Source organism: Tinamus guttatus, unplaced genomic scaffold (assembly GCF_059628265.1).
Source record: "Tinamus guttatus ecotype Peru unplaced genomic scaffold, ASM5962826v1 Tinamus_guttatus_pri_ptg000418l, whole genome shotgun sequence".
NCBI lineage: Eukaryota > Metazoa > Chordata > Aves > Tinamiformes > Tinamidae > Tinamus > Tinamus guttatus.
In genome coordinates, this window is record NW_028288952.1 from 66,425 (window position 1) to 93,636 (window position 27,212).

Below are 27,212 nucleotides of genomic sequence, written 5' to 3' on the forward strand. Positions count from 1 at the left end.
TTTGCCCCACACATGGAATCGGTAATTGGCTCCACCAGCACTGGCATTTCTCTCACAGCTTGGCTTCTGCGATTCAGACCTGTACTTTTGGGGCACTTGAACCTAGCAGAGTGCCCATCTTCCCGAGAGCCGTCACCAGAATTTTGACCTTAGAGGTGGTCTCGGTAGGTCCCAAGATATTGTCTCTGGATTTGGTGCCCAGGGTGAACTTGTCTTCCCTGAGCATAGACCTGGGGCGAAGGTGCCCGGCGCCACGTCAAAATTTCCCCAAGAGCTGCCGCTTGGGATTTTGCACCACACATGGAGTCGGTGATCGGCTCCACCAGCACCGGCATTTCTCTCACAGCTTGGCTTCTGGGATCCAGACCTGTACTTTTGGGGCACTTGCACCTAGCAGAGTGCCCAGCTTCCCGAGAGCCGTCGCCAGAATTTTGACCCTAGAGGTGGTCTCGGTAGGTCCCAAGATATTGTCTCTGAATTTGGTGCCCAGGGTGAACTTGTAGGTCCTGTGCGCAGGCCCGGGGCGAAGGCGCCCGGCGCCACGTCACAATTTCCCCAAGACCTGTCGCTTGGGATTTTGCACCACACATGGAATCGGTGATCGGCTCCACCAGCACTGGCATTTCTCTGACAGCTTGGCTTCTGGGATCCAGACCTGTACTTTTGGGGCACTTGCACCTAGCAGAGTGCTCAGCTTCCCGAGAGCCGGCGCCAGAATTTTGGACCCTAGAGGTGGTCTCTGTGGGTCCCCAGATATTGCCTCTGGATTTGGTGCCTAGGGTAAACTTGTAGGTATTGAGCGCAGGCCCGGGGCGAAGGCGCCCGGCGCCACGTCACAATTTCCCCAAGACCTGTCGCTTGGGATTTTGCACCACACATGGAGGCGGTGATCGGCTCCACCAGCACTGGCATTTCTCTGACAGCTTGGCTTCTGGGATCCAGACCTGTACTTTTGGGGCACTTGCACCTAGCAGAGTGCCCAGCTTCCCGAGAGCCGTCGCCAGAATTTTGACCCTAGAGGTGGTCTCGGTAGGTCCCAAGATATTGTCTCTGGATTTGGTGCCCAGGGTGAACTTGTAGGTCCTGAGCGCAGGCCGGGGGCGAAGGCGCCCGGCGCCACGTCACAATTTCCCCAAGACCTGTCGCTTGGGATTTTGCACCACAGATGGAGTCGGTGATCGGCTCCACCAGCACTGGCATTTCTCTGACAGCTTGGCTTCTGGGATCCAGACCTGTACTTTTGGGGCACTTGCACCTAGCAGAGTGTCCAGCTTCCCGAGAGCCGTCGCCAGAATTTTGGACCCTAGAGGTGGTCTATGTGGGTCCCGAGATATTGCCTCTGGATTTGGTGCCCAGGGTAAACTTGTAGGTACTGGGCGCAAGCCGGGGGCGACGGCGTCCGGCACCATGTCAAAATTTCCCCAAGAGCTGCCGCTTGGGATTTTGCACCACACATGGGGTCGGTAATTGGCCCCAGCAACACCGGCATCTCTCTGACATCTTGGCCTCTGGGATCCAGACCTGTAATTTTGCGGAACTTGCACCTAGCAGAGTGCCCAGCTTCCTGAGAGCCGTCGCCAGAATTTTGACCCTAGAGGTGGTCTCGGTAGGTCCCAAGATATTGCCTCTGGATTTGGTGCCCAGGGTGATTTTGTCTTCCCTGAGCATAGACCCGGAGCGAAGGCGCCCGGCGCCACGTCAAAAACTCCCCAAGAGCTGCCGCTTGGGATTTTGCACCACACATGGAATCGGTAATTGGCTCCACCAGCACTGGCATTTCTCTGACATCTTGGCTTCTGCGATCCAGACCTGTACTTTTGGGGCACTTGCACCTAGCAGAGTGCCCAGCTTCCCGAGAGCCGTCGCCAGAATTTTGGACCCTAGCGGTGGTCTCTGTGGGTCCCAAGATATTGCCTCTGGATTTGGTGCCCAGGGTAAACTTGTAGGTACTGGGCGCAAGCCGGGGGCGAAGGCGCCCGGCGCCACGTCAAAATTTCCCCAAGAGCTGCCGCTTGGGATTTTGCACCACACATGGGGTCGGTAATTGGCCCCAGCAACACCGGCATCTCTCTGACATCTTGGCATCTGGGATCCAGACCTGTACTTTTGCGGAACTTGCACCTAGCAGAGTGCCCAGCTTCCCGAGAGCCGTCGTCAGAATTTTGACCCTAGAGGTGGTCTCGGTAGGTCCCAAGATATTGTCTCTGGATTTGGTGCCCAGGGTGAACTTGTCTTCCCTGAGCATAGACCCCGGGGCGAAGGCGCCCGGCGCCACGTCAAAAGCTCCCCAAGAGCTGTCGCTTGGGATTTTGCACCACACATGGAATCGGTGATCGGCTCCACCAGCACCGGCATTTCTCTCACAGCTTGGCGTCTGGGATCCAGACCTGTACTTTTGGGGCACTTGATCCTAGCAGAGTGCTCAGCTTCCCGAGAGCCGTCGCCAGAATTTTGGACCCTAGAGGTGGTCTCTGTGGGTCCCGAGATATTGCCTCTGGATTTGGTGCCCAGGGTAAACTTGTAGGTACTGGGCACAAGCCGGGGGCGAAGGCGCCCGGCGCCACGTCAAAATTTCCCCAAGAGCTGTGGCTTGGGATTTTGCACCACAGATGGAGTCGGTGATCGGCTCCACCAGCACCGGCATTTCTCTCACAGCTTGGCCTCTGGGATCCAGACCTGTACTTTTGGGGCACTTGCACCTAGCAGAGTGCCCAGCTTCCCGAGAGCCGTCGCCAGAATTTTGACCTTAGAGGTGGTCTCGGTAGGTCCCAAGATATTGTCTCTGGATTTGGTGCCCAGGGTGAACTTGTCTTCCCTGAGCATAGACCCGGGGCGAAGGCGCCCGGCGCCACGTCAAAAGCTCCCCAAGAGCTGCCGCTTGGGATTTTGCCCCACACATGGAATCGGTAATTGGCTCCACCAGCACTGGCATTTCTCTCACAGCTTGGCTTCTGCGATCCAGACCTGTACTTTTGCGGAACTTGCACCTAGCAGAGTGCCCAGCTTCCCGAGAGCCGTCGCCAGAATTTTGACCTTAGAGGTGGTCTCGGTAGGTCCCAAGATATTGTCTCTGGATTTGGTGCCCAGGGTGAACTTGTCTTCCCTGAGCATAGAACCAGGGCGAAGGCGCCCGGCGCCACGTCAAAAGCTCCCCAAAAGCTGCCGCTTGGGATTTTGCACCACACATGGAATCGGTGATCGGCTCCACCAGCACCGGCATTTCTCTGACAGCTTGGCTTCTGGGATCCAGACCTGTACTTTTGGGGCAATTGCACCTAGCAGAGAGTCCAGCTTCCCGAGAGCCGGCGCCAGAATTTTGGACCCTAGAGGTGGTCTCTGTGGGTCCCCAGATATTGCCTCTGGATTTGGTGCCTAGGGTGAACTTGTAGGTATTGGGCGCAAGCCGGGGGCGAAGGCGCCCGGCGCCACGTCACAATTTCCCCAAGAGCTGCCGCTTGGGATTTTGCACCACACATGGAGTCGGTGATCGGCTCCACCAGCACCGGCATTTCTCTGACAGCTTGGCCTCTGGGATCCAGACCTGTACTTTTGGGGCACTTGCACCTAGCAGACTGCCCAGCTTCCCGAGAGCCGTCGCCAGAATTTTGACCCTAGAGGTGGTCTCGGTAGGTCCCAAGATATTTCCTCTGGATTTGGTGCCCAGGGTGAACTTGATGTCCTGAGCACAGACCCGGGGTGAAGGCGCCCGGCGCCACGTCAAAATTTCCCCAAGAGCTGCCGCTTGGGATTTTGCACCACACATGGGGTCGGTAATCGGGTCCACCAGCACCGGCATTTCTCTGACAGCTTGGCTTCTGGGATCCAGACCTGTACTTTTGGGGCACTTGCACCTAGCAGAGTGCCCAGCTTCCCGAGAGCCGTCGCCAGAATTTTGACCTTAGAGGTGGTCTCGGTAGGTCCCAAGATATTGTCTCTGGATTTGGTGCCCAGGGTGAACTTGTCTTCCCTGAGCATAGACCCGGGGCGAAGGCCCCCGGCGCCACGTCAAAATTTCCCCAAGAGCTGCCACTTGGGATTTTGCACCACACATGGAATCGGTAATTGGCTCCACCAGCACCGGCATTTCTCTGACAGCTTGGCTTCTGGGATCCAGAGCTGTACTTTTGGGGCACTTGCACCTAGCACAGTGCCCAGCTTCCCGAGAACCGTCGCCAGAATTTTGACCCTAGAGGGGGTCTCGGTAGGTCCCAAGATATTTCCTCTGGATTTGGTGCCCAGGGTAAACTTGTAGGTACTGGGCGCAAGCCTGGGGCGAAGGCGCCCGGCGCCACGTCAAAATTTCCCCAAGAGCTGCCGCTTGGGATTTTGCACCACACATGGAGTCGGTGATCGGCTCCACCAGCACCGGCATTTCTCTCACAGCTTGGCCTCTGGGATCCAGACCTGTACTTTTGGGGCACTTGCACCTAGCAGAGTGCCCAGCTTCCCGAGAGCCGTCGCCAGAATTTTGACCTTAGAGGTGGTCTCCGGTAGGTCCCAAGATATTGTCTCTGGATTTGGTGCCCAGGGTGAAATTGTCTTCCCTGAGCATAGAGCCGGGGCGAAGGCGCCCGGTGCCACGTCAAAACCTCCCCAAGAGCTGTCGCTTGGGATTTTGCCCCACACATGGAATCGGTAATTGGCTCCACCAGCACTGGCATTTCTCTGACATCTTGGCTTCTGCGATCCAGACCTGTACTTTTGGGGCACTTGAACCTAGCAGAGTGCCCAGCTTCCCGAGAGCCGTCACCAGAATTTTGACCTTAGAGGTGGTCTCGGTAGGTCCCAAGATATTGTCTCTGGATTTGGTGCCCAGGGTGAACTTGTCTGCCCTGAGCATAGACCTGGGGCGAAGGTGCCCGGCGCCACGTCAAAAGCTCCCAAAAGCTGCCGCTTGGGATTTTGCACCACACATGGAATCGGTGATCGGCTCCACCAGCACCGGCATTTCTCTGACAGCTTGGCTTCTGGGATCCAGACCTGTACTTTTGGGGCAATTGCACCTAGCAGAGAGTCCAGCTTCCCGAGAGCCGGCGCCAGAATTTTGGACCCTAGAGGTGGTCTCTGTGGGTCCCCAGATATTGCCTCTGGATTTGGTGCCTAGGGTGAACTTGTAGGTATTGGGCGCAAGCCGGGGGCGAAGGCGCCCGGGGCCACGTCACAATTTCCCCAAGAGCTGCCGCTTGGGATTTTGCACCACACATGGAGTCGGTGATCGGCTCCACCAGCACCGGCATTTCTCTCACAGCTTGGCCTCTGGGATCCAGACCTGTACTTTTGGGGCACTTGCACCTAGCAGAGTGCCCAGCTTCCCGAGAGCCGTCGCCAGAATTTTGACCCTAGAGGTGGTCTCGGTAGGTCCCAAGATATTTCCTCTGGATTTGGTGCCCAGGGTGAACTTGATGTCCTGAGCACAGACCCGGGGCGAAGGCGCCCGGCGCCACGTCAAAATTTCCCCAAGAGCTGCCGCTTGGGATTTTGCACCACACATGGAATCGGTAATTGGGTCCACCAGCACCGGCATTTCTCTGACAGCTTGGCTTCTGGGATCCAGACCTGTACTTTTGGGGCACTTGCACCTAGCAGAGTGCCCAGCTTCCCGAGAGCCATCGCCAGAATTTTGACCTTAGAGGTCGTCTCGGTAGGTCCCAAGATATTGTCTCTGGATTTGGTGCCCAGGGTGAACTTGTCTTCCCTGAGCATAGACCCGGGGCGAAGGCCCCCGGCGCCACGTCAAAATTTCCCCAAGAGCTGCCGCTTGGGATTTTGCACCACACATGGAGTCGGTGATCGGCTCCACCAGCACTGGCATTTCTCTCACAGCTTGGCCTCTGGGATCCAGACCTGTACTTTTGGGGCACTTGCACCTAGCAGAGTGCCCAGCTTCCCGAGAGCCGTCGCCAGAATTTTGACCCTAGAGGTGGTCTCGGTAGGTCCCAAGATATTGTATCTGGATTTGGTGCCCAGGGTGAACTTGATGTCCTGAGCATAGACCCGGGGCGAAGGCGCCCGGCGCCACGTCAAAATTTCCCCAAGAGCTGTCGCTTGGGATTTTGCACCACACATGGGGTCGGTAATTGGCTCCACCAGCACCGGCATTTCTCTGACAGCTTGGCTTCTGGGATCCAGAGCTGTACTTTTGGGGCACTTGCACCTAGCACAGTGCCCAGCTTCCCGAGAACCGTCGCCAGAATTTTGACCCTAGAGGGGGTCTCGGTAGGTCCCAAGATATTGCCTCTGGATTTGGTGCCCAGGGTAAACTTGTAGGTACTGGGCGCAAGCCTGGGGCGAAGGCGCCCGGCGCCACGTCAAAATTTCCCCAAGAGCTGCCGCTTGGGATTTTGCACCACACATGGAGTCGGTGATCGGCTCCACCAGCACTGGCATTTCTCTCACAGCTTGGCTTCTGGGATCCAGAGCTGTACTTTTGGGGCACTTGCACCTAGCAGAGTGCCCAGCTTCCCGAGAGCCGTCGCCAGAATTTTGACCTTAGAGGTGGTCTCGGTAGGTCCCAAGATATTGTCTCTGGATTTGGTGCCCAGGGTGAAATTGTCTTCCCTGAGCATAGACCCGGGGCGAAGGTCCCCGGCGCCACGTCAAAAGCTCCCCAAGAGCTGCCGCTTGGGATTTTGCACCACACATGGAATCGGTGATCGGCTCCACCATCTCCGGCATTTCTCTGACAGCTTGGCTTCTGGGATCCAGACCTGTACTTTTGGGGCACTTGCACCTAGCAGAGTGCCCAGCTTCCCGAGAGCCGTCGCCAGAATTTTGACCCTAGAGGTGGTCTCGGTAGGTCCCAAGATATTGTCTCTGAATTTGGTGCCCAGGGTGAACTTGATGTCCTGAGCATAGAGCCGGGGCGAAGGCGCCCGGTGCCACGTCAAAACCTCCCCAAGAGCTGTCGCTTGGGATTTTGCCCCACACATGGAATCGGTAATTGGCTCCACCAGCACTGGCATTTCTCTGACATCTTGGCTTCTGCGATCCAGACCTGTACTTTTGGGGCACTTGAACCTAGCAGAGTGCCCAGCTTCCCGAGAGCCGTCGCCAGAATTTTGACCCTAGAGGTGGTCTCGGTAGGTCCCAAGATATTGTCTCTGAATTTGGTGCCCAGGGTGAACTTGATGTCCTGAGCATAGACCCGGGGCGAAGGCGCCCGGCGCCACGTCAAAACCTCCCCAAGAGCTGTCGCTTGGGATTTTGCCCCACACATGGAATCGGTAATTGGCTCCACCAGCACTGGCATTTCTCTGACATCTTGGCTTCTGCGATCCAGACCTGTACTTTTGGGGCACTTGAACCTAGCAGAGTGCCTAGCTTCCCGAGAGCCGTCACCAGAATTTTGACCTTAGAGGTGGTCTCGGTAGGTGCCAAGATATTGTATCTGGATTTGGTGCCCAGGGTGAACTTGATGTCCTGAGCATAGACCCGGGGCGAAGGCGCCCGGCGCCACGTCAAAATTTCCCCAAGAGCTGTCGCTTGGGATTTTGCACCACACATGGGGTCGGTAATTGGCTCCACCAGCACTGGCATTTCTCTGACATCTTGGCTTCTGCGATCCAGACCGGTACTTTTGGGGCACTTGCACCTAGCAGAGTGCCCAGCTTCCCGAGAACCGTCGCCAGAATTTTGACCCTAGAGGGGGTCTCGGTAGGTCCCAAGATATTGCCTCTGGATTTGGTGCCCAGGGTAAACTTGTAGGTACTGGGCGCAAGCCTGGGGCGAAGGCGCCCGGCGCCACGTCAAAATTTCCCCAAGAGCTGCCGCTTGGGATTTTGCACCACACATGGAGTCGGTGATCGGCTCCACCAGCACCGGCATTTCTCTCACAGCTTGGCTTCTGGGATCCAGAGCTGTACTTTTGGGGCACTTGCACCTAGCAGAGTGCCCAGCTTCCCGAGAGCCGTCGCCAGAATTTTGACCTTAGAGGTGGTCTCGGTAGGTCCCAAGATATTGTCTCTGGATTTGGTGCCCAGGGTGAACTTGTCTTCCCTGAGCATAGACCCGGGGCGAAGGCCCCCGGCGCCACGTCAAAATTTCCCCAAGAGCTGCCGCTTGGGATTTTGCACCACACATGGAGTCGGTGATCGGCTCCACCAGCACCGGCATTTCTCTGACAGCTTGGCCTCTGGGATCCAGACCTGTACTTTTGGGGCACTTGCACCTAGCAGAGTGCCCAGCTTCCCGAGAGCCGTCGCCAGAATTTTGACCCTAGAGGTGGTCTCGGTAGGTCCCAAGATATTTCCTCTGGATTTGGTGCCCAGGGTGAACTTGTCTTCCCTGAGCATAGACCCGGAGCGAATGCTCCCGGCGCCACGTCAAAAACTCCCCAAGAGCTGCCGCTTGGGATTTTGCACCACACATGGAATCGGTAATTGGCTCCACCAGCACCGGCATTTCTCTGACAGCTTGGCTTCTGGGATCCAGAGCTGTACTTTTGGGGCACTTGCACCTAGCAGAGTGCCCAGCTTCCCGAGAGCCGTCGCCAGAATTTTGACCTTAGAGGTGGTCTCGGTAGGTCCCAAGATATTGTCTCTGGATTTGGTGCCCAGGGTGAAATTGTCTTCCCTGAGCATAGACCCAGGGCGAAGGTCCCCGGCGCCACGTCAAAAGCTCCCCAAGAGCTGCCGCTTGGGATTTTGCACCACACATGGAATCGGTGATCGGCTCCACCATCTCCGGCATTTCTCTGACAGCTTGGCTTCTGGGATCCAGACCTGTACTTTTGGGGCACTTGCACCTAGCAGAGTGCCCAGCTTCCCGAGAGCCGTCGCCAGAATTTTGACCCTAGAGGTGGTCTCGGTAGGTCCCAAGATATTGTCTCTGGATTTGGTGCCCAGGGTGAACTTGATGTCCTGAGCATAGAGCCGGGGCGAAGGCGCCCGGTGCCACGTCAAAACCTCCCCAAGAGCTGTCGCTTGGGATTTTGCCCCACACATGGAATCGGTAATTGGCTCCACCAGCACTGGCATTTCTCTGACATCTTGGCTTCTGCGATCCAGACCTGTACTTTTGGGGCACTTGAACCTAGCAGAGTGCCCAGCTTCCCGAGAGCCGTCACCAGAATTTTGACCTTAGAGGTGGTCTCGGTAGGTCCCAAGATATTGTCTCTGGATTTGGTGCCCAGGGTGAACTTGTCTGCCCTGAGCATAGACCTGGGGCGAAGGTGCCCGGCGCCACGTCAAAAGCTCCCCAAAAGCTGCCGCTTGGGATTTTGCACCACACATGGAATCGGTGATCGGCTCCACCAGCACCGGCATTTCTCTGACAGCTTGGCTTCTGGGATCCAGACCTGTACTTTTGGGGCAATTGCACCTAGCAGAGAGTCCAGCTTCCCGAGAGCCGGCGCCAGAATTTTGGACCCTAGAGGTGGTCTCTGTGGGTCCCCAGATATTGCCTCTGGATTTGGTGCCTAGGGTAAACTTGTAGGTATTGGGCGCAAGCCGGGGGCGAAGGCGCCCGGCGCCACGTCAAAATTTCCCCAAGAGCTGCCGCTTGGGATTTTGCACCACACATGGAGTCGGTGATCGGCTCCACCAGCACCGGCATTTCTCTCACAGCTTGGCCTCTGGGATCCAGACCTGTACTTTTGGGGCACTTGCACCTAGCAGAGTGCCCAGCTTCCCGAGAGCCGTCGCCAGAATTTTGACCCTAGAGGTGGTCTCGGTAGGTCCCAAGATATTGTCTCTGGATTTGGTGCCCAGGGTGAACTTGTAGGTCCTGAGCGCAGGCCCGGGGCGAAGGCGCCCGGCGCCACGTCACAATTTCCCCAAGACCTGTCGCTTGGGATTTTGCACCACACATGGAGTCGGTGATCGGCTCCACCAGCACCGGCATTTCTCTGACAGCTTGGCCTCTGGGATCCAGACCTGTACTTTTGGGGCACTTGCACCTAGCAGAGTGCCCAGCTTCCCGAGAGCCGTCGCCAGAATTTTGACCCTAGAGGTGGTCTCGGTAGGTCCCAAGATATTTCCTCTGGATTTGGTGCCCAGGGTGAACTTGTCTTCCCTGAGCATAGACCCGGAGCGAATGCTCCCGGCGCCACGTCAAAAACTCCCCAAGAGCTGCCGCTTGGGATTTTGCACCACACATGGAATCGGTAATTGGCTCCACCAGCACCGGCATTTCTCTGACAGCTTGGCTTCTGGGATCCAGAGCTGTACTTTTGGGGCACTTGCACCTAGCACAGTGCCCAGCTTCCCGAGAACCGTCGCCAGAATTTTGACCCTAGAGGGGGTCTCGGTAGGTCCCAAGATATTGCCTCTGGATTTGGTGCCCAGGGTAAACTTGTAGGTACTGGGCGCAAGCCTGGGGCGAAGGCGCCCGGCGCCACGTCAAAATTTCCCCAAGACCTGCCGCTTGGGATTTTGCACCACACATGGAGTCGGTGATCGGCTCCACCAGCACTGGCATTTCTCTCACAGCTTGGCTTCTGGGATCCAGAGCTGTACTTTTGGGGCACTTGCACCTAGCAGAGTGCCCAGCTTCCCGAGAGCCGTCGCCAGAATTTTGAGCTTAGAGGTGGTCTCTGTAGGTCCCAAGATATTGTCTCTGGATTTGGTGCCCAGGGTGAACTTGTCTTCCCTGAGCATAGACCCGGGGCGAAGGCCCCCGGCGCCACGTCAAAATTTCCCCAAGAGCTGCCGCTTGGGATTTTGCACCACACATGGCATCGGTGATCGGCTCCACCAGCACCGGCATTTCTCTGACAGCTTGGCTTCTGGGATCCAGACCTGTACTTTTGGGGCAATTGCACCTAGCAGAGAGTCCAGCTTCCCGAGAGCCGGCGCCAGAATTTTGGACCCTAGAGGTGGTCTCTGTGGGTCCCCAGATATTGCCTCTGGATTTGGTGCCTAGGGTAAACTTGTAGGTATTGGGCGCAAGCCGGGGGCGAAGGCGCCCGGCGCCACGTCAAAATTTCCCCAAGAGCTGCCGCTTGGGATTTTGCACCACACATGGAGTCGGTGATCGGCTCCACCAGCACCGGCATTTCTCTCACAGCTTGGCCTCTGGGATCCAGACCTGTACTTTTGGGGCACTTGCACCTAGCAGAGTGCCCAGCTTCCCGAGAGCCGTCGCCAGAATTTTGACCCTAGAGGTGGTCTCGGTAGGTCCCAAGATATTGTCTCTGGATTTGGTGCCCAGGGTGAACTTGTAGGTCCTGAGCGCAGGCCCGGGGCGAAGGCGCCCGGCGCCACGTCACAATTTCCCCAAGACCTGTCGCTTGGGATTTTGCACCACACATGGAGGCGGTGATCGGCTCCACCAGCACTGGCATTTCTCTGACAGCTTGGCTTCTGGGATCCAGACCTGTACTTTTGGGGCACTTGCTCCTAGCAGAGTGCTCAGCTTCCCGAGAGCCGGCGCCAGAATTTTGGACCCTAGAGGTGGTCTCTGTGGGTCCCGAGATATTGCCTCTGGATTTGGTGCCCAGGGTAAACTTGTAGGTACTGGGCGCAAGCCGGGGGCGACGGCGTCCGGCACCATGTCAAAATTTCCCCAAGAGCTGCCGCTTGGGATTTTGCACCACACATGGGGTCGGTAATTGGCCCCAGCAACACCGGCATCTCTCTGACATCTTGGCCTCTGGGATCCAGACCTGTAATTTTGCGGAACTTGCACCTAGCAGAGTGCCCAGCTTCGTGAGAGCCGTCGCCAGAATTTTGACCCTAGAGGTGGTCTCGGTAGGTCCCAAGATATTGCCTCTGGATTTGGTGCCCAGGGTGATTTTGTCTTCCCTGAGCATAGACCCGGAGCGAAGGCGCCCGGCGCCACGTCAAAAACTCCCCAAGAGCTGCCGCTTGGGATTTTGCACCACACATGGAATCGGTGATCGGCTCCACCAGCACCGGCATTTCTCTCACAGCTTGGCCTCTGGGATCCAGACCTGTACTTTTGGGGCACTTGATCCTAGCAGAGTGCTCAGCTTCCCGAGAGCCGTCGCCAGAATTTTGGACCCTAGAGGTGGTCTCTGTGGGTCCCGAGATATTGCCTCTGGATTTGGTGCCCAGGGTAAACTTGTAGGTACTGGGCACAAGCCGGGGGCGAAGGCGCCCGGCGCCACGTCAAAATTTCCCCAAGAGCTGTCGCTTGGGATTTTGCACCACAGATGGAGTCGGTGATCGGCTCCACCAGCACCGGCATTTCTCTCACAGCTTGGCCTCTGGGATCCAGACCTGTACTTTTGGGGCACTTGCACCTAGCAGAGTGCCCAGCTTCCCGAGAGCCGTCGCCAGAATTTTGACCCTAGAGGTGGTCTCGGTAGGTCCCAAGATATTGTCTCTGAATTTGGTGCCCAGGGTGAACTTGTCTGCCCTGAGCATAGACCCGGGGCGAAGGCGCCCGGCGCCACGTCAAAATTTCCCCAAGAGCTGCCGCTTGGGATTTTGCACCACACATGGAGTCGGTGATCGGCTCCACCAGCACCGGCATTTCTCTCACAGCTTGGCCTCTGGGATCCAGACCTGTACTTTTGGGGCACTTGCACCTAGCAGAGTGCCCAGCTTCCCGAGAGCTGTCGCCAGAATTTTGACCCTAGAGGTGGTCTCGGTAGGTCCCAAGATATTGTCTCTGGATTTGGTGCCCAGGGTGAACTTGTCTTCCCTGAGCATAGATCCGGGGCGAAGGCGCCCGGCGCCACGTCAAAAGCTCCCCGAGAGCTGCCGCTTGGGATTTTGCACCACACATGGAATCGGTGATCGGCTCCACCAGCACCGGCATTTCTCTGACAGCTTGGCTTCTGGGATCCAGACCTGTACTTTTGGGGCACTTGATCCTAGCAGAGTGCTCAGCTTCCCGAGAGCCGTCGCCAGAATTTTGACCCTAGAGGTGGTCTCGGTAGGTCCCAAGATATTGTCTCTGAATTTGGTGACCAGGGTAAACTTGTAGGTCCTGAGCGCAGGCCCGGGGCGAAGGCGCCCGGCGCCACGTCACAATTTCCCCAAGACCTGTCGCTTGGGATTTTGCACCACACATGGAGTCGGTGATCAGCTCCACCAGCACTGGCATTTCTCTGACAGCTTGGCTTCTGGGATCCAGACCTGTACTTTTGGGGCACTTGCACCTAGCAGAGTGCTCAGCTTCCCGAGAGCCGGCGCCAGAATTTTGGACCCTAGAGGTGGTCTATGTGGGTCCCGAGATATTGCCTCTGGATTTGGTGCCCAGGGTAAACTTGTAGGTACTGGGCGCAAGCCGGGGGCGACGGCGTCCGGCACCATGTCAAAATTTCCCCAAGAGCTGCCGCTTGGGATTTTGCACCACACATGGGGTCGGTAATTGGCCCCAGCAACACCGGCATCTCTCTGACATCTTGGCCTCTGGGATCCAGACCTGTAATTTTGCGGAACTTGCACCTAGCAGAGTGCCCAGCTTCCTGAGAGCCGTCACCAGAATTTTGACCCTAGAGGTGGTCTCAGTAGGTCCCAAGATATTGCCTCTGGATTTGGTGCCCAGGGTGATTTTGTCTTCCCTGAGCATAGACCCGGAGCGAAGGCGCCCGGCGCCACGTCAAAAGCTCCCCAAGAGCTGTCGCTTGGGATTTTGCACCACACATGGAATCGGTGATCGGCTCCACCAGCACCGGCATTTCTCTCACAGCTTGGCGTCTGGGATCCAGACCTGTACTTTTGGGGCACTTGATCCTAGCAGAGTGCTCAGCTTCCCGAGAGCCGTCGCCAGAATTTTGGACCCTAGAGGTGGTCTCTGTGGGTCCCGAGATATTGCCTCTGGATTTGGTGCCCAGGGTAAACTTGTAGGTACTGGGCACAAGCCGGGGGCGAAGGCGCCCGGCGCCACATCAAAATTTCCCCAAGAGCTGTCGCTTGGGATTTTGCACCACAGATGGAGTCGGTGATCGGCTCCACCAGCACCGGCATTTCTCTGACAGCTTGGCCTCTGGGATCCAGACCTGTACTTTTGGGGCACTTGCACCTAGCAGAGTGCCCAGCTTCCCGAGAGCCGTCGCCAGAATTTTGACCTTAGAGGTGGTCTCGGTAGGTCCCAAGATATTGTCTCTGAATTTGGTGCCCAGGGTGAACTTGATGTCCTGAGCATAGAGCCGGGGCGAAGGCGCCCGGTGCCACGTCAAAACCTCCCCAAGAGCTGTCGCTTGGGATTTTGCCCCACACATGGAATCGGTAATTGGCTCCACCAGCACTGGCATTTCTCTGACATCTTGGCTTCTGCGATCCAGACCTGTACTTTTGGGGCACTTGCACCTAGCAGAGTGCCCAGCTTCCCGAGAGCCGTCACCAGAATTTTGACCTTAGAGGTGGTCTCGGTAGGTCCCAAGATATTGTCTCTGGATTTGGTGCCCAGGGTGAACTTGTCTGCCCTGAGCATAGACCTGGGGCGAAGGTGCCCGGCGCCACGTCAAAAGCTCCCCAAAAGCTGCCGCTTGGGATTTTGCACCACACATGGAATCGGTGATCGGCTCCACCAGCACCGGCATTTCTCTGACAGCTTGGCTTCTGGGATCCAGACCTGTACTTTTGGGGCAATTGCACCTAGCAGAGAGTCCAGCTTCCCGAGAGCCGGCGCCAGAATTTTGGACCCTAGAGGTGGTCTCTGTGGGTCCCCAGATATTGCCTCTGGATTTGGTGCCTAGGGTAAACTTGTAGGTATTGGGCGCAAGCCGGGGGCGAAGGCGCCCGGCGCCACGTCACAATTTCCCCAAGAGCTGCCGCTTGGGATTTTGCACCACACATGGAGTCGGTGATCGGCTCCACCAGCACCGGCATTTCTCTGACAGCTTGGCCTCTGGGATCCAGACCTGTACTTTTGGGGCACTTGCACCTAGCAGAGTGCCCAGCTTCCCGAGAGCCGTCGCCAGAATTTTGACCCTAGAGGTGGTCTCGGTAGGTCCCAAGATATTTCCTCTGGATTTGGTGCCCAGGGTGAACTTGTCTTCCCTGAGCATAGACCCGGAGCGAATGCTCCCGGCGCCACGTCAAAAACTCCCCAAGAGCTGCCGCTTGGGATTTTGCACCACACATGGAATCGGTAATTGGCTCCACCAGCACCGGCATTTCTCTGACAGCTTGGCTTCTGGGATCCAGAGCTGTACTTTTGGGGCACTTGCACCTAGCACAGTGCCCAGCTTCCCGAGAACCGTCGACAGAATTTTGACCCTAGAGGTGGTCTCGGTAGGTCCCAAGATATTGCCTCTGGATTTGGTGCCCAGGGTAAACTTGTAGGTACTGGGCGCAAGCCTGGGGCGAAGGCGCCCGGCGCCACGTCAAAATTTCCCCAAGACCTGCCGCTTGGGATTTTGCACCACACATGGAGTCGGTGATCGGCTCCACCAGCACTGGCATTTCTCTCAAAGCTTGGCTTCTGGGATCCAGAGCTGTACTTTTGGGGCACTTGAACCTAGCAGAGTGCCCAGCTTCCCGAGAGCCGTCGCCAGAATTTTGACCTTAGAGGTGGTCTCTGTAGGTCCCAAGATATTGTCTCTGGATTTGGTGCCCAGGGTGAACTTGTCTTCCCTGAGCATAGACCCGGGGCGAAGGCCCCCGGCGCCACGTCAAAATTTCCCCAAGAGCTGCCGCTTGGGATTTTGCACCACACATGGCATCGGTGATCGGCTCCACCAGCACCGGCATTTCTCTGACAGCTTGGCTTCTGGGATCCAGACCTGTACTTTTGGGGCAATTGCACCTAGCAGAGAGTCCAGCTTCCCGAGAGCCGGCGCCAGAATTTTGGACCCTAGAGGTGGTCTCTGTGGGTCCCCAGATATTGCCTCTGGATTTGGTGCCTAGGGTAAACTTGTAGGTATTGGGCGCAAGACGGGGGCGAAGGCGCCCGGCGCCACGTCAAAATTTCCCCAAGAGCTGCCGCTTGGGATTTTGCACCACACATGGAGTCGGTGATCGGCTCCACCAGCACCGGCATTTCTCTCACAGCTTGGCCTCTGGGATCCAGACCTGTACTTTTGGGGCACTTGCACCTAGCAGAGTGCCCAGCTTCCCGAGAGCCGTCGCCAGAATTTTGACCCTAGAGGTGGTCTCGGTAGGTCCCAAGATATTGTCTCTGGATTTGGTGCCCAGGGTGAACTTGTAGGTCCTGAGCGCAGGCCCGGGGCGAAGGCGCCCGGCGCCACGTCACAATTTCCCCAAGACCTGTCGCTTGGGATTTTGCACCACACATGGAGGCGGTGATCGGCTCCACCAGCACTGGCATTTCTCTGACAGCTTGGCTTCTGGGATCCAGACCTGTACTTTTGGGGCACTTGCTCCTAGCAGAGTGCTCAGCTTCCCGAGAGCCGGCGCCAGAATTTTGGACCCTAGAGGTGGTCTCTGTGGGTCCCGAGATATTGCCTCTGGATTTGGTGCCCAGGGTAAACTTGTAGGTACTGGGCGCAAGCCGGGGGCGACGGCGTCCGGCACCATGTCAAAATTTCCCCAAGAGCTGCCGCTTGGGATTTTGCACCACACATGGGGTCGGTAATTGGCCCCAGCAACACCGGCATCTCTCTGACATCTTGGCCTCTGGGATCCAGACCTGTAATTTTGCGGAACTTGCACCTAGCAGAGTGCCCAGCTTCCCGAGAGCCGTTGCCAGAATTTTGACCCTAGAGGTGGTCTCGGTAGGTCCCAAGATATTGTCTCTGGATTTGGTGCCCAGGGTGAACTTGTAGGTCCTGAGCGCAGGCCCGGGGCGAAGGCGCCCGGCGCCACGTCACAATTTCCCCAAGACCTGTCGCTTGGGATTTTGCACCACACATGGAGTCGGTAATTGGCCCCAGCAACACCGGCATCTCTCTGACATCTTGGCATCTGGGATCCAGACCTGTACTTTTGCGGAACTTGCACCTAGCAGAGTGCCCAGCTTCCCGAGAGCCGTCGCCAGAATTTTGACCCTAGAGGTGGTCTCGGTAGGTCCCAAGATATTGTCTCTGGATTTGGTGCCCAGGGTGAACTTGTCTTCCCTGAGCATAGACCCCGGGGCGAAGGTGCCTGGCGCCTCGTCAAAAGCTCCGCAAGAGCTGTCGCTTGGGATTTTGCACCACACATGGAATCGGTGATCGGCTCCACCAGCACCGGCATTTCTCTCACAGCTTGGCCTCTGGGATCCAGACCTGTACTTTTGGGGCACTTGATCCTAGCAGAGTGCTCAGCTTCCCGAGAGCCGTCGCCAGAATTTTGGACCCTAGAGGTGGTCTCTGTGGGTCCCGAGATATTGCCTCTGGATTTGGTGCCCAGGGTAAACTTGTAGGTACTGGGCACAAGCCGGGGGCGAAGGCGCCCGGCGCCACGTCAAAATTTCCCCAAGAGCTGTCGCTTGGGATTTTGCACCACAGATGGAGTCGGTGATCGGCTCCACCAGCACCGGCATTTCTCTGACAGCTTGGCCTCTGGGATCCAGACCTGTACTTTTGGGGCACTTGCACCTAGCAGAGAGTCCAGCTTCCCGAGAGCCGGCGCCAGAATTTTGGACCCTAGAGGTGGTCTCTGTGGGTCCCCAGATATTGCCTCTGGATTTGGTGCCTAGGGTAAACTTGTAGGTATTGGGCGCAAGCCGGGGGCGAAGGCGCCCGGCGCCACGTCAAAATTTCCCCAAGAGCTGCCGCTTGGGATTTTGCACCACACATGGAGTCGGTGATCGGCTCCACCAGCACCGGCATTTCTCTCACAGCTTGGCCTCTGGGATCCAGACCTGTACTTTTGGGGCACTTGCACCTAGCAGAGTGCCCAGCTTCCCGAGAGCCGTCGCCAGAATTTTGACCCTAGAGGTGGTCTCGGTAGGTCCCAAGATATTGTCTCTGGATTTGGTGCCCAGGGTGAACTTGTAGGTCCTGAGCGCAGGCCCGGGGCGAAGGCGCCCGGCGCCACGTCACAATTTCCCCAAGACCTGTCGCTTGGGATTTTGCACCACACATGGAGTCGGTAATTGGCCCCAGCAACACCGGCATCTCTCTGACATCTTGGCATCTGGGATCCAGACCTGTACTTTTGCGGAACTTGCACCTAGCAGAGTGCCCAGCTTCCCGAGAGCCGTCGCCAGAATTTTGACCCTAGAGGTGGTCTCGGTAGGTCCCAAGATATTGTCTCTGGATTTGGTGCCCAGGGTGAACTTGTCTTCCCTGAGCATAGTCCCCGGCGCGAAGGTGCCTGGCGCCTCGTCAAAAGCTCCGCAAGAGCTGTCGCTTGGGATTTTGCACCACACATGGAATCGGTGATCGGCTCCACCAGCACCGGCATTTCTCTCACAGCTTGGCCTCTGGGATCCAGACCTGTACTTTTGGGGCACTTGATCCTAGCAGAGTGCTCAGCTTCCCGAGAGCCGTCGCCAGAATTTTGGACCCTAGAGGTGGTCTCTGTGGGTCCCGAGATATTGCCTCTGGATTTGGTGCCCAGGGTAAACTTGTAGGTACTGGGCACAAGCCGGGGGCGAAGGCGCCCGGCGCCACGTCAAAATTTCCCCAAGAGCTGTCGCTTGGGATTTTGCACCACAGATGGAGTCGGTGATCGGCTCCACCAGCACCGGCATTTCTCTGACAGCTTGGCCTCTGGGATCCAGACCTGTACTTTTGGGGCACTTGCACCTAGCAGAGAGTCCAGCTTCCCGAGAGCCGGCGCCAGAATTTTGGACCCTAGAGGTGGTCTCTGTGGGTCCCCAGATATTGCCTCTGGATTTGGTGCCTAGGGTAAACTTGTAGGTATTGGGCGCAAGCCGGGGGCGAAGGCGCCCGGCGCCACGTCAAAATTTCCCCAAGAGCTGCCGCTTGGGATTTTGCACCACACATGGAGTCGGTGATCGGCTCCACCAGCACCGGCATTTCTCTCACAGCTTGGCCTCTGGGATCCAGACCTGTACTTTTGGGGCACTTGCACCTAGCAGAGTGCCCAGCTTCCCGAGAGCCGTCGCCAGAATTTTGACCCTAGAGGTGGTCTCGGTAGGTCCCAAGATATTGTCTCTGGATTTGGTGCCCAGGGTGAACTTGTAGGTCCTGAGCGCAGGCCCGGGGCGAAGGCGCCCGGCGCCACGTCACAATTTCCCCAAGACCTGTCGCTTGGGATTTTGCACCACACATGGAGGCGGTGATCGGCTCCACCAGCACTGGCATTTCTCTGACAGCTTGGCTTCTGGGATCCAGACCTGTACTTTTGGGGCACTTGCTCCTAGCAGAGTGCTCAGCTTCCCGAGAGCCGGCGCCAGAATTTTGGACCCTAGAGGTGGTCTCTGTGGGTCCCGAGATATTGCCTCTGGATTTGGTGCCCAGGGTAAACTTGTAGGTACTGGGCGCAAGCCGGGGGCGACGCCGTCCGGCACCATGTCAAAATTTCCCCAAGAGCTGCCGCTTGGGATTTTGCACCACACATGGGGTCGGTAATTGGCCCCAGCAACACCGGCATCTCTCTGACATCTTGGCCTCTGGGATCCAGACCTGTAATTTTGCGGAACTTGCACCTAGCAGAGTGCCCAGCTTCGTGAGAGCCGTCGCCAGAATTTTGACCCTAGAGGTGGTCTCGGTAGGTCCCAAGATATTGCCTCTGGATTTGGTGCCCAGGGTGATTTTGTCTTCCCTGAGCATAGACCCGGAGCGAAGGCGCCCGGCGCCACGTCAAAAACTCCCCAAGAGCTGCCGCTTGGGATTTTGCACCACACATGGAATCGGTGATCGGCTCCACCAGCACCGGCATTTCTCTCACAGCTTGGCCTCTGGGATCCAGACCTGTACTTTTGGGGCACTTGATCCTAGCAGAGTGCTCAGCTTCCCGAGAGCCTTCGCCAGAATTTTGGACCCTAGAGGTGGTCTCTGTGGGTCCTGAGATATTGCCTCTGGATTTGGTGCCCAGGGTAAACTTGTAGGTACTGGGCACAAGCCGGGGGCGAAGGCGCCCGGCGCCACGTCAAAATTTCCCCAAGAGCTGTCGCTTGGGATTTTGCACCACAGATGGAGTCGGTGATCGGCTCCACCAGCACCGGCATTTCTCTGACAGCTTGGCCTCTGGGATCCAGACCTGTACTTTTGGGGCACTTGCACCTAGCAGAGTGCCCAGCTTCCCGAGAGCCGTCGCCAGAATTTTGACCCTAGAGGTGGTCTCGGTAGGTCCCAAGATATTGTCTCTGAATTTGGTGACCAGGGTGAACTTGTCTGCCCTGAGCATAGACCCGGGGCGAAGGCGCCCGGCGCCACGTCAAAATTTCCCCAAGAGCTGCCGCTTGGGATTTTGCACCACACATGGAGTCGGTGATCGGCTCCACCAGCACCGGCATTTCTCTCACAGCTTGGCCTCTGGGATCCAGACCTGTACTTTTGGGGCACTTGCACCTAGCAGAGTGCCCAGCTTCCCGAGAGCTGTCGCCAGAATTTTGACCCTAGAGGTGGTCTCGGTAGGTCCCAAGATATTGTCTCTGGATTTGGTGCCCAGGGTGAACTTGTCTTCCCTGAGCATAGACCCGGGGCGAAGGCGCCCGGCGCCACGTCAAAAGCTCCCCGAGAGCTGCCGCTTGGGATTTTGCACCACACATGGAATCGGTGATCGGCTCCACCAGCACCGGCATTTCTCTGACAGCTTGGCTTCTGGGATCCAGACCTGTACTTTTGGGGCACTTGATCCTAGCAGAGTGCTCAGCTTCCCGAGAGCCGTCGCCAGAATTTTGACCCTAGAGGTGGTCTCGATAGGTCCCAAGATATTGTCTCTGAATTTGGTGACCAGGGTAAACTTGTAGGTCCTGAGCGCAGGCCCGGGGCGAAGGCGCCCGGCGCCACGTCACAATTTCCCCAAGACCTGTCGCTTGGGATTTTGCACCACACATGGAGTCGGTGATTGGCTCCACCAGCACTGGCATTTCTCTGACAGCTTGGCTTCTGGGATCCAGACCTGTACTTTTGGGGCACTTGCACCTAGCAGAGTGCTCAGCTTCCCGAGAGCCGGCGCCAGAATTTTGGACCCTAGAGGTGGTCTATGTGGGTCCCGAGATATTGCCTCTGGATTTGGTGCCCAGGGTAAACTTGTAGGTACTGGGCGCAAGCCGGGGGCGACGGCGTCCGGCACCATGTCAAAATTTCCCCAAGAGCTGCCGCTTGGGATTTTGCACCACACATGGGGTCGGTAATTGGCCCCAGCAACACCGGCATCTCTCTGACATCTTGGCCTCTGGGATCCAGACCTGTAATTTTGCGGAACTTGCACCTAGCAGAGTGCCCAGCTTCCTGAGAGCCGTCGCCAGAATTTTGACCCTAGAGGTGGTCTCGGTAGGTCCCAAGATATTGCCTCTGGATTTGGTGCCCAGGGTGATTTTGTCTTCCCTGAGCATAGACCCGGAGCGAAGGCGCCCGGCGCCACGTCAAAAGCTCCCCAAGAGCTGTCGCTTGGGATTTTGCACCACACATGGAATCGGTGATCGGCTCCACCAGCTCCGGCATTTCTCTGACAGCTTGGCTTCCCGGATCCAGACCTGTACTTTTGGGGCAATTGCACCTAGCAGAGAGTCCAGCTTCCCGAGAGCCGGCGCCAGAATTTTGGACCCTAGAGGTGGTCTCTGTGGGTCCCCAGATATTGCCTCTGGATTTGGTGCCTAGGGTAAACTTGTAGGTATTGGGCGCAAGCCGGGGGCGAAGGCGCCCGGCGCCACGTCAAAATTTCCCCAAGAGCTGCCGCTTGGGATTTTGCACCACACATGGAGTCGGTGATCTGCTCCACCAGCACCGGCATTTCTCTGACAGCTTGGCCTCTGGGATCCAGACCTGTACTTTTGGGGCACTTGCACCTAGCAGAGTGCCCAGCTTCCCGAGAGCCGTCGCCAGAATTTTGACCCTAGAGGTGGTCTCGGTAGGTCCCAAGATATTGTCTCTGGATTTGGTGCCCAGGGTGAACTTGTAGGTCCTGAGCGCAGGCCCGGGGCGAAGGCGCCCGGCGCCACGTCACAATTTCCCCAAGACCTGTCGCTTGGGATTTTGCACCACACATGGAGTCGGTAATTGGCCCCAGCAACACTGGCATCTCTCTGACATCTTGGCATCTGGGATCCAGACCTGTACTTTTGCGGAACTTGCACCTAGCAGAGTGCCCAGCTTCCCGAGAGCCGTCGCCAGAATTTTGACCCTAGAGGTGGTCTCGGTAGGTCCCAAGATATTGTCTCTGGATTTGGTGCCCAGGGTGAACTTGTCTTCCCTGAGCATAGACCCCGGGGCGAAGGTGCCTGGCGCCTCGTCAAAAGCTCCGCAAGAGCTGTCGCTTGGGATTTTGCACCACACATGGAATCGGTGATCGGCTCCACCAGCACCGGCATTTCTCTGACAGCTTGGCCTCTGGGATCCAGACCTGTACTTTTGGGGCACTTGATCCTAGCAGAGTGCTCAGCTTCCCGAGAGCCGTCGCCAGAATTTTGACCCTAGAGGTGGTCTCGGTAGGTCCCAAGATATTGTCTCTGAATTTGGTGACCAGGGTAAACTTGTAGGTCCTGAGCGCAGGCCCGGGGCGAAGGCGCCCGGCGCCACGTCACAATTTCCCCAAGACCTGTCGCTTGGGATTTTGCACCACACATGGAGTCGGTGATCGGCTCCACCAGCACTGGCATTTCTCTGACAGCTTGGCTTCTGGGATCCAGACCTGTACTTTTGGGGCACTTGCACCTAGCAGAGTGCTCAGCTTCCCGAGAGCCGGCGCCAGAATTTTGGACCCTAGAGGTGGTCTATGTGGGTCCCGAGATATTGCCTCTGGATTTGGTGCCCAGGGTAAACTTGTAGGTACTGGGCGCAAGCCGGGGGCGACGGCGTCCGGCACCATGTCAAAATTTCCCCAAGAGCTGCCGCTTGGGATTTTGCACCACACATGGGGTCGGTAATTGGCCCCAGCAACACCGGCATCTCTCTGACATCTTGGCCTCTGGGATCCAGACCTGTAATTTTGCGGAACTTGCACCTAGCAGAGTGCCCAGCTTCCTGAGAGCCGTCACCAGAATTTTGACCCTAGAGGTGGTCTCGGTAGGTCCCAAGATATTGCCTCTGGATTTGGTGCCCAGGGTGATTTTGTCTTCCCTGAGCATAGACCCGGAGCGAAGGCGCCCGGCGCCACGTCAAAAGCTCCCCAAGAGCTGTCGCTTGGGATTTTGCACCACACATGGAATCGGTGATCGGCTCCACCAGCACCGGCATTTCTCTCACAGCTTGGCGTCTGGGATCCAGACCTGTACTTTTGGGGCACTTGATCCTAGCAGAGTGCTCAGCTTCCCGAGAGCCGTCGCCAGAATTTTGGACCCTAGAGGTGGTCTCTGTGGGTCCCGAGATATTGCCTCTGGATTTGGTGCCCAGGGTAAACTTGTAGGTACTGGGCACAAGCCGGGGGCGAAGGCGCCCGGCGCCACATCAAAATTTCCCCAAGAGCTGTCGCTTGGGATTTTGCACCACAGATGGAGTCGGTGATCGGCTCCACCAGCACCGGCATTTCTCTGACAGCTTGGCCTCTGGGATCCAGACCTGTACTTTTGGGGCACTTGCACCTAGCAGAGTGCCCAGCTTCCCGAGAGCCGTCGCCAGAATTTTGACCTTAGAGGTGGTCTCGGTAGGTCCCAAGATATTGTCTCTGAATTTGGTGCCCAGGGTAAACTTGTAGGTACTGGGCGCAAGCCTGGGGCGAAGGCGCCCGGCGCCACGTCAAAATTTCCCCAAGAGCTGCCGCTTGGGATTTTGCACCACACATGGAATCGGTGATCGGCTCCACCAGCTCCGGCATTTCTCTGACAGCTTGGCTTCCGGGATCCAGACCTGTACTTTTGGGGCAATTGCACCTAGCAGAGAGTCCAGCTTCCCGAGAGCCGGCACCAGAATTTTGGACCCTAGAGGTGGTCTCTGTGGGTCCCCAGATATTGCCTCTGGATTTGGTGCCTAGGGTAAACTTGTAGGTATTGGGCGCAAGCCGGGGGCGAAGGCGCCCGGCGCCACGTCAAAATTTCCCCAAGAGCTGCCGCTTGGGATTTTGCACCACACATGGGGTCGGTAATTGGCCCCAGCAACACCGGCATCTCTCTGACATCTTGGCCTCTGGGATCCAGACCTGTAATTTTGCGGAACTTGCACCTAGCAGAGTGCCCAGCTTCCTGAGAGCCGTCACCAGAATTTTGACCCTAGAGGTGGTCTCGGTAGGTCCCAAGATATTGCCTCTGGATTTGGTGCCCAGGGTGATTTTGTCTTCCCTGAGCATAGACCCGGAGCGAAGGCGCCCGGCGCCACGTTAAAAGCTCCCCAAGAGCTGTCGCTTGGGATTTTGCACCACACATGGAATCGGTGATCGGCTCCACCAGCACCGGCATTTCTCTCACAGCTTGGCGTCTGGGATCCAGACCTGTACTTTTGGGGCACTTGATCCTAGCAGAGTGCTCAGCTTCCCGAGAGCCGTCCCCAGAATTTTGGACCCTAGAGGTGGTCTCTGTGGGTCCCGAGATATTGCCTCTGGATTTGGTGCCCAGGGTAAACTTGTAGGTACTGGGCACAAGCCGGGGGCGAAGGCGCCCGGCGCCACGTCAAAATTTCCCCAAGAGCTGTCGCTTGGGATTTTGCACCACAGATGGAGTCGGTGATCGGCTCCACCAGCACCGGCATTTCTCTGACAGCTTGGCCTCTGGGATCCAGACCTGTACTTTTGGGGCACTTGCACCTAGCAGAGTGCCCAGCTTCCCGAGAGCCGTCGCCAGAATTTTGACCTTAGAGGTGGTCTCGGTAGGTCCCAAGATATTGTCTCTGAATTTGGTGCCCAGGGTAAACTTGTAGGTACTGGGCGCAAGCCTGGGGCGAAGGCGCCCGGCGCGACGTCAAAATTTCCCCAAGAGCTGCCGCTTGGGATTTTGCACCACACATGGAATCGGTGATCGGCTCCACCAGCTCCGGCATTTCTCTGACAGCTTGGCTTCCGGGATCCAGACCTGTACTTTTGGGGCAATTGCACCTAGCAGAGAGTCCAGCTTCCCGAGAGCCGGCGCCAGAATTTTGGACCCTAGAGGTGGTCTCTGTGGGTCCCCAGATATTGCCTCTGGATTTGGTGCCTAGGGTAAACTTGTAGGTATTGGGCGCAAGCCGGGGGCGAAGGCGCCCGGCGCCACGTCAAAATTTCCCCAAGAGCTGCCACTTGGGATTTTGCACCACACATGGAGTCGGTGATCGGCTCCACCAGCACCGGCATTTCTCTCACAGCTTGGCCTCTGGGATCCAGACCTGTACTTTTGGGGCACTTGCACCTAGCAGAGTGCCCAGCTTCCCGAGAGCCGTCGCCAGAATTTTGACCCTAGAGGTGGTCTCGGTAGGTCCCAAGATATTGTCTCTGGATTTGGTGCCCAGGGTGAACTTGTAGGTCCTGAGCGCAGGCCCGGGGCGAAGGCGCCCGGCGCCACGTCACAATTTCCCCAAGACCTGTCGCTTGGGATTTTGCACCACACATGGAGTCGGTGATCGGCTCCACCAGCACCGGCATTTCTCTGACAGCTTGGCCTCTGGGATCCAGACCTGTACTTTTGGGGCACTTGCACCTAGCAGAGTGCCCAGCTTCCCGAGAGCCGTCGCCAGAATTTTGACCCTAGAGGTGGTCTCGGTAGGTCCCAAGATATTTCCTCTGGATTTGGTGCCCAGGGTGAACTTGTCTTCCCTGAGCATAGACCCGGAGCGAATGCTCCCGGCGCCACGTCAAAAACTCCCCAAGAGCTGCCGCTTGGGATTTTGCCCCACACATGGAATCGGTAATTGGCTCCACCAGCACCGGCATTTCTCTGACAGCTTGGCTTCTGGGATCCAGAGCTGTACTTTTGGGGCACTTGCACCTAGCAGAGTGCCCAGCTTCCCGAGAGCCGTCGCCAGAATTTTGACCTTAGAGGTGGTCTCGGTAGGTCCCAAGATATTGTCTCTGGATTTGGTGCCCAGGGTGAACTTGTCTTCCCTGAGCATAGACCCGGGGCGAAGGCGCCCGGCGCCACGTCAAAAGCTCCCCAAGAGCTGCCGCTTGGGATTTTGCACCACACATGGAATCGGTGATCGGCTCCACCAGCTCCGGCATTTCTCTGACAGCTTGGCCTCCGGGATCCAGACCTGTACTTTTGGGGCACTTGCACCTAGCAGAGTGCCCAGCTTCCCGAGAGCCGTCGCCAGAATTTTGACCCTAGAGGTGGTCTCGGTAGGTCCCAAGATATTGTCTCTGAATTTGGTGCCCAGGGTGAACTTGATGTCCTGAGCATAGAGCCGGGGCGAAGGCGCCCGGTGCCACGTCAAAACCTCCCCAAGAGCTGTCGCTTGGGATTTTGCCCCACACATGGAATCGGTAATTGGCTCCACGAGCACTGGCATTTCTCTGACATCTTGGCTGCTGCGATCCAGACCTGTACTTTTGGGGCACTTGAACCTAGCAGAGTGCCCAGCTTCCCGAGAGCCGTCACCAGAATTTTGACCTTAGAGGTGGTCTCGGTCGGTCCCAAGATATTGTCTCTGGATTTGGTGCCCAGGGTGAACTTGTCTGCCCTGAGCATAGACCTGGGGCGAAGGTGCCCGGCGCCACGTCAAAAGCTCCCCAAAAGCTGCCGCTTGGGATTTTGCACCACACATGGAATCGGTGATCGGCTCCACCAGCACCGGCATTTCTCTGACAGCTTGGCTTCTGGGATCCAGACCTGTACTTTTGGGGCAATTGCACCTAGCAGAGAGTCCAGCTTCCCGAGAGCCGGCGCCAGAATTTTGGACCCTAGAGGTGGTCTCTGTGGGTCCCCAGATATTGCCTCTGGAATTGGTGCCTAGGGTAAACTTGTAGGTATTGGGCGCAAGCCGGGGGCGAAGGCGCCCGGCGCCACGTCACAATTTCCCCAAGAGCTGCCGCTTGGGATTTTGCACCACACATGGAGTCGGTGATCGGCTCCACCAGCACCGGCATTTCTCTCACAGCTTGGCCTCTGGGATCCAGACCTGTACTTTTGGGGCACTTGCACCTAGCAGAGTGCCCAGCTTCCCGAGAGCCGTCGCCAGAATTTTGACCCTAGAGGTGGTCTCGGTAGGTCCCAAGATATTGTCTCTGGATTTGGTGCCCAGGGTGAACTTGTAGGTCCTGAGCGCAGGCCCGGGGCGAAGGCGCCCGGCGCCACGTCACAATTTCCCCAAGACCTGTCGCTTGGGATTTTGCACCACACATGGAGGCGGTGATCGGCTCCACCAGCACTGGCATTTCTCTGACAGCTTGGCTTCTGGGATCCAGACCTGTACTTTTGGGGCACTTGCACCTAGCAGAGTGCTC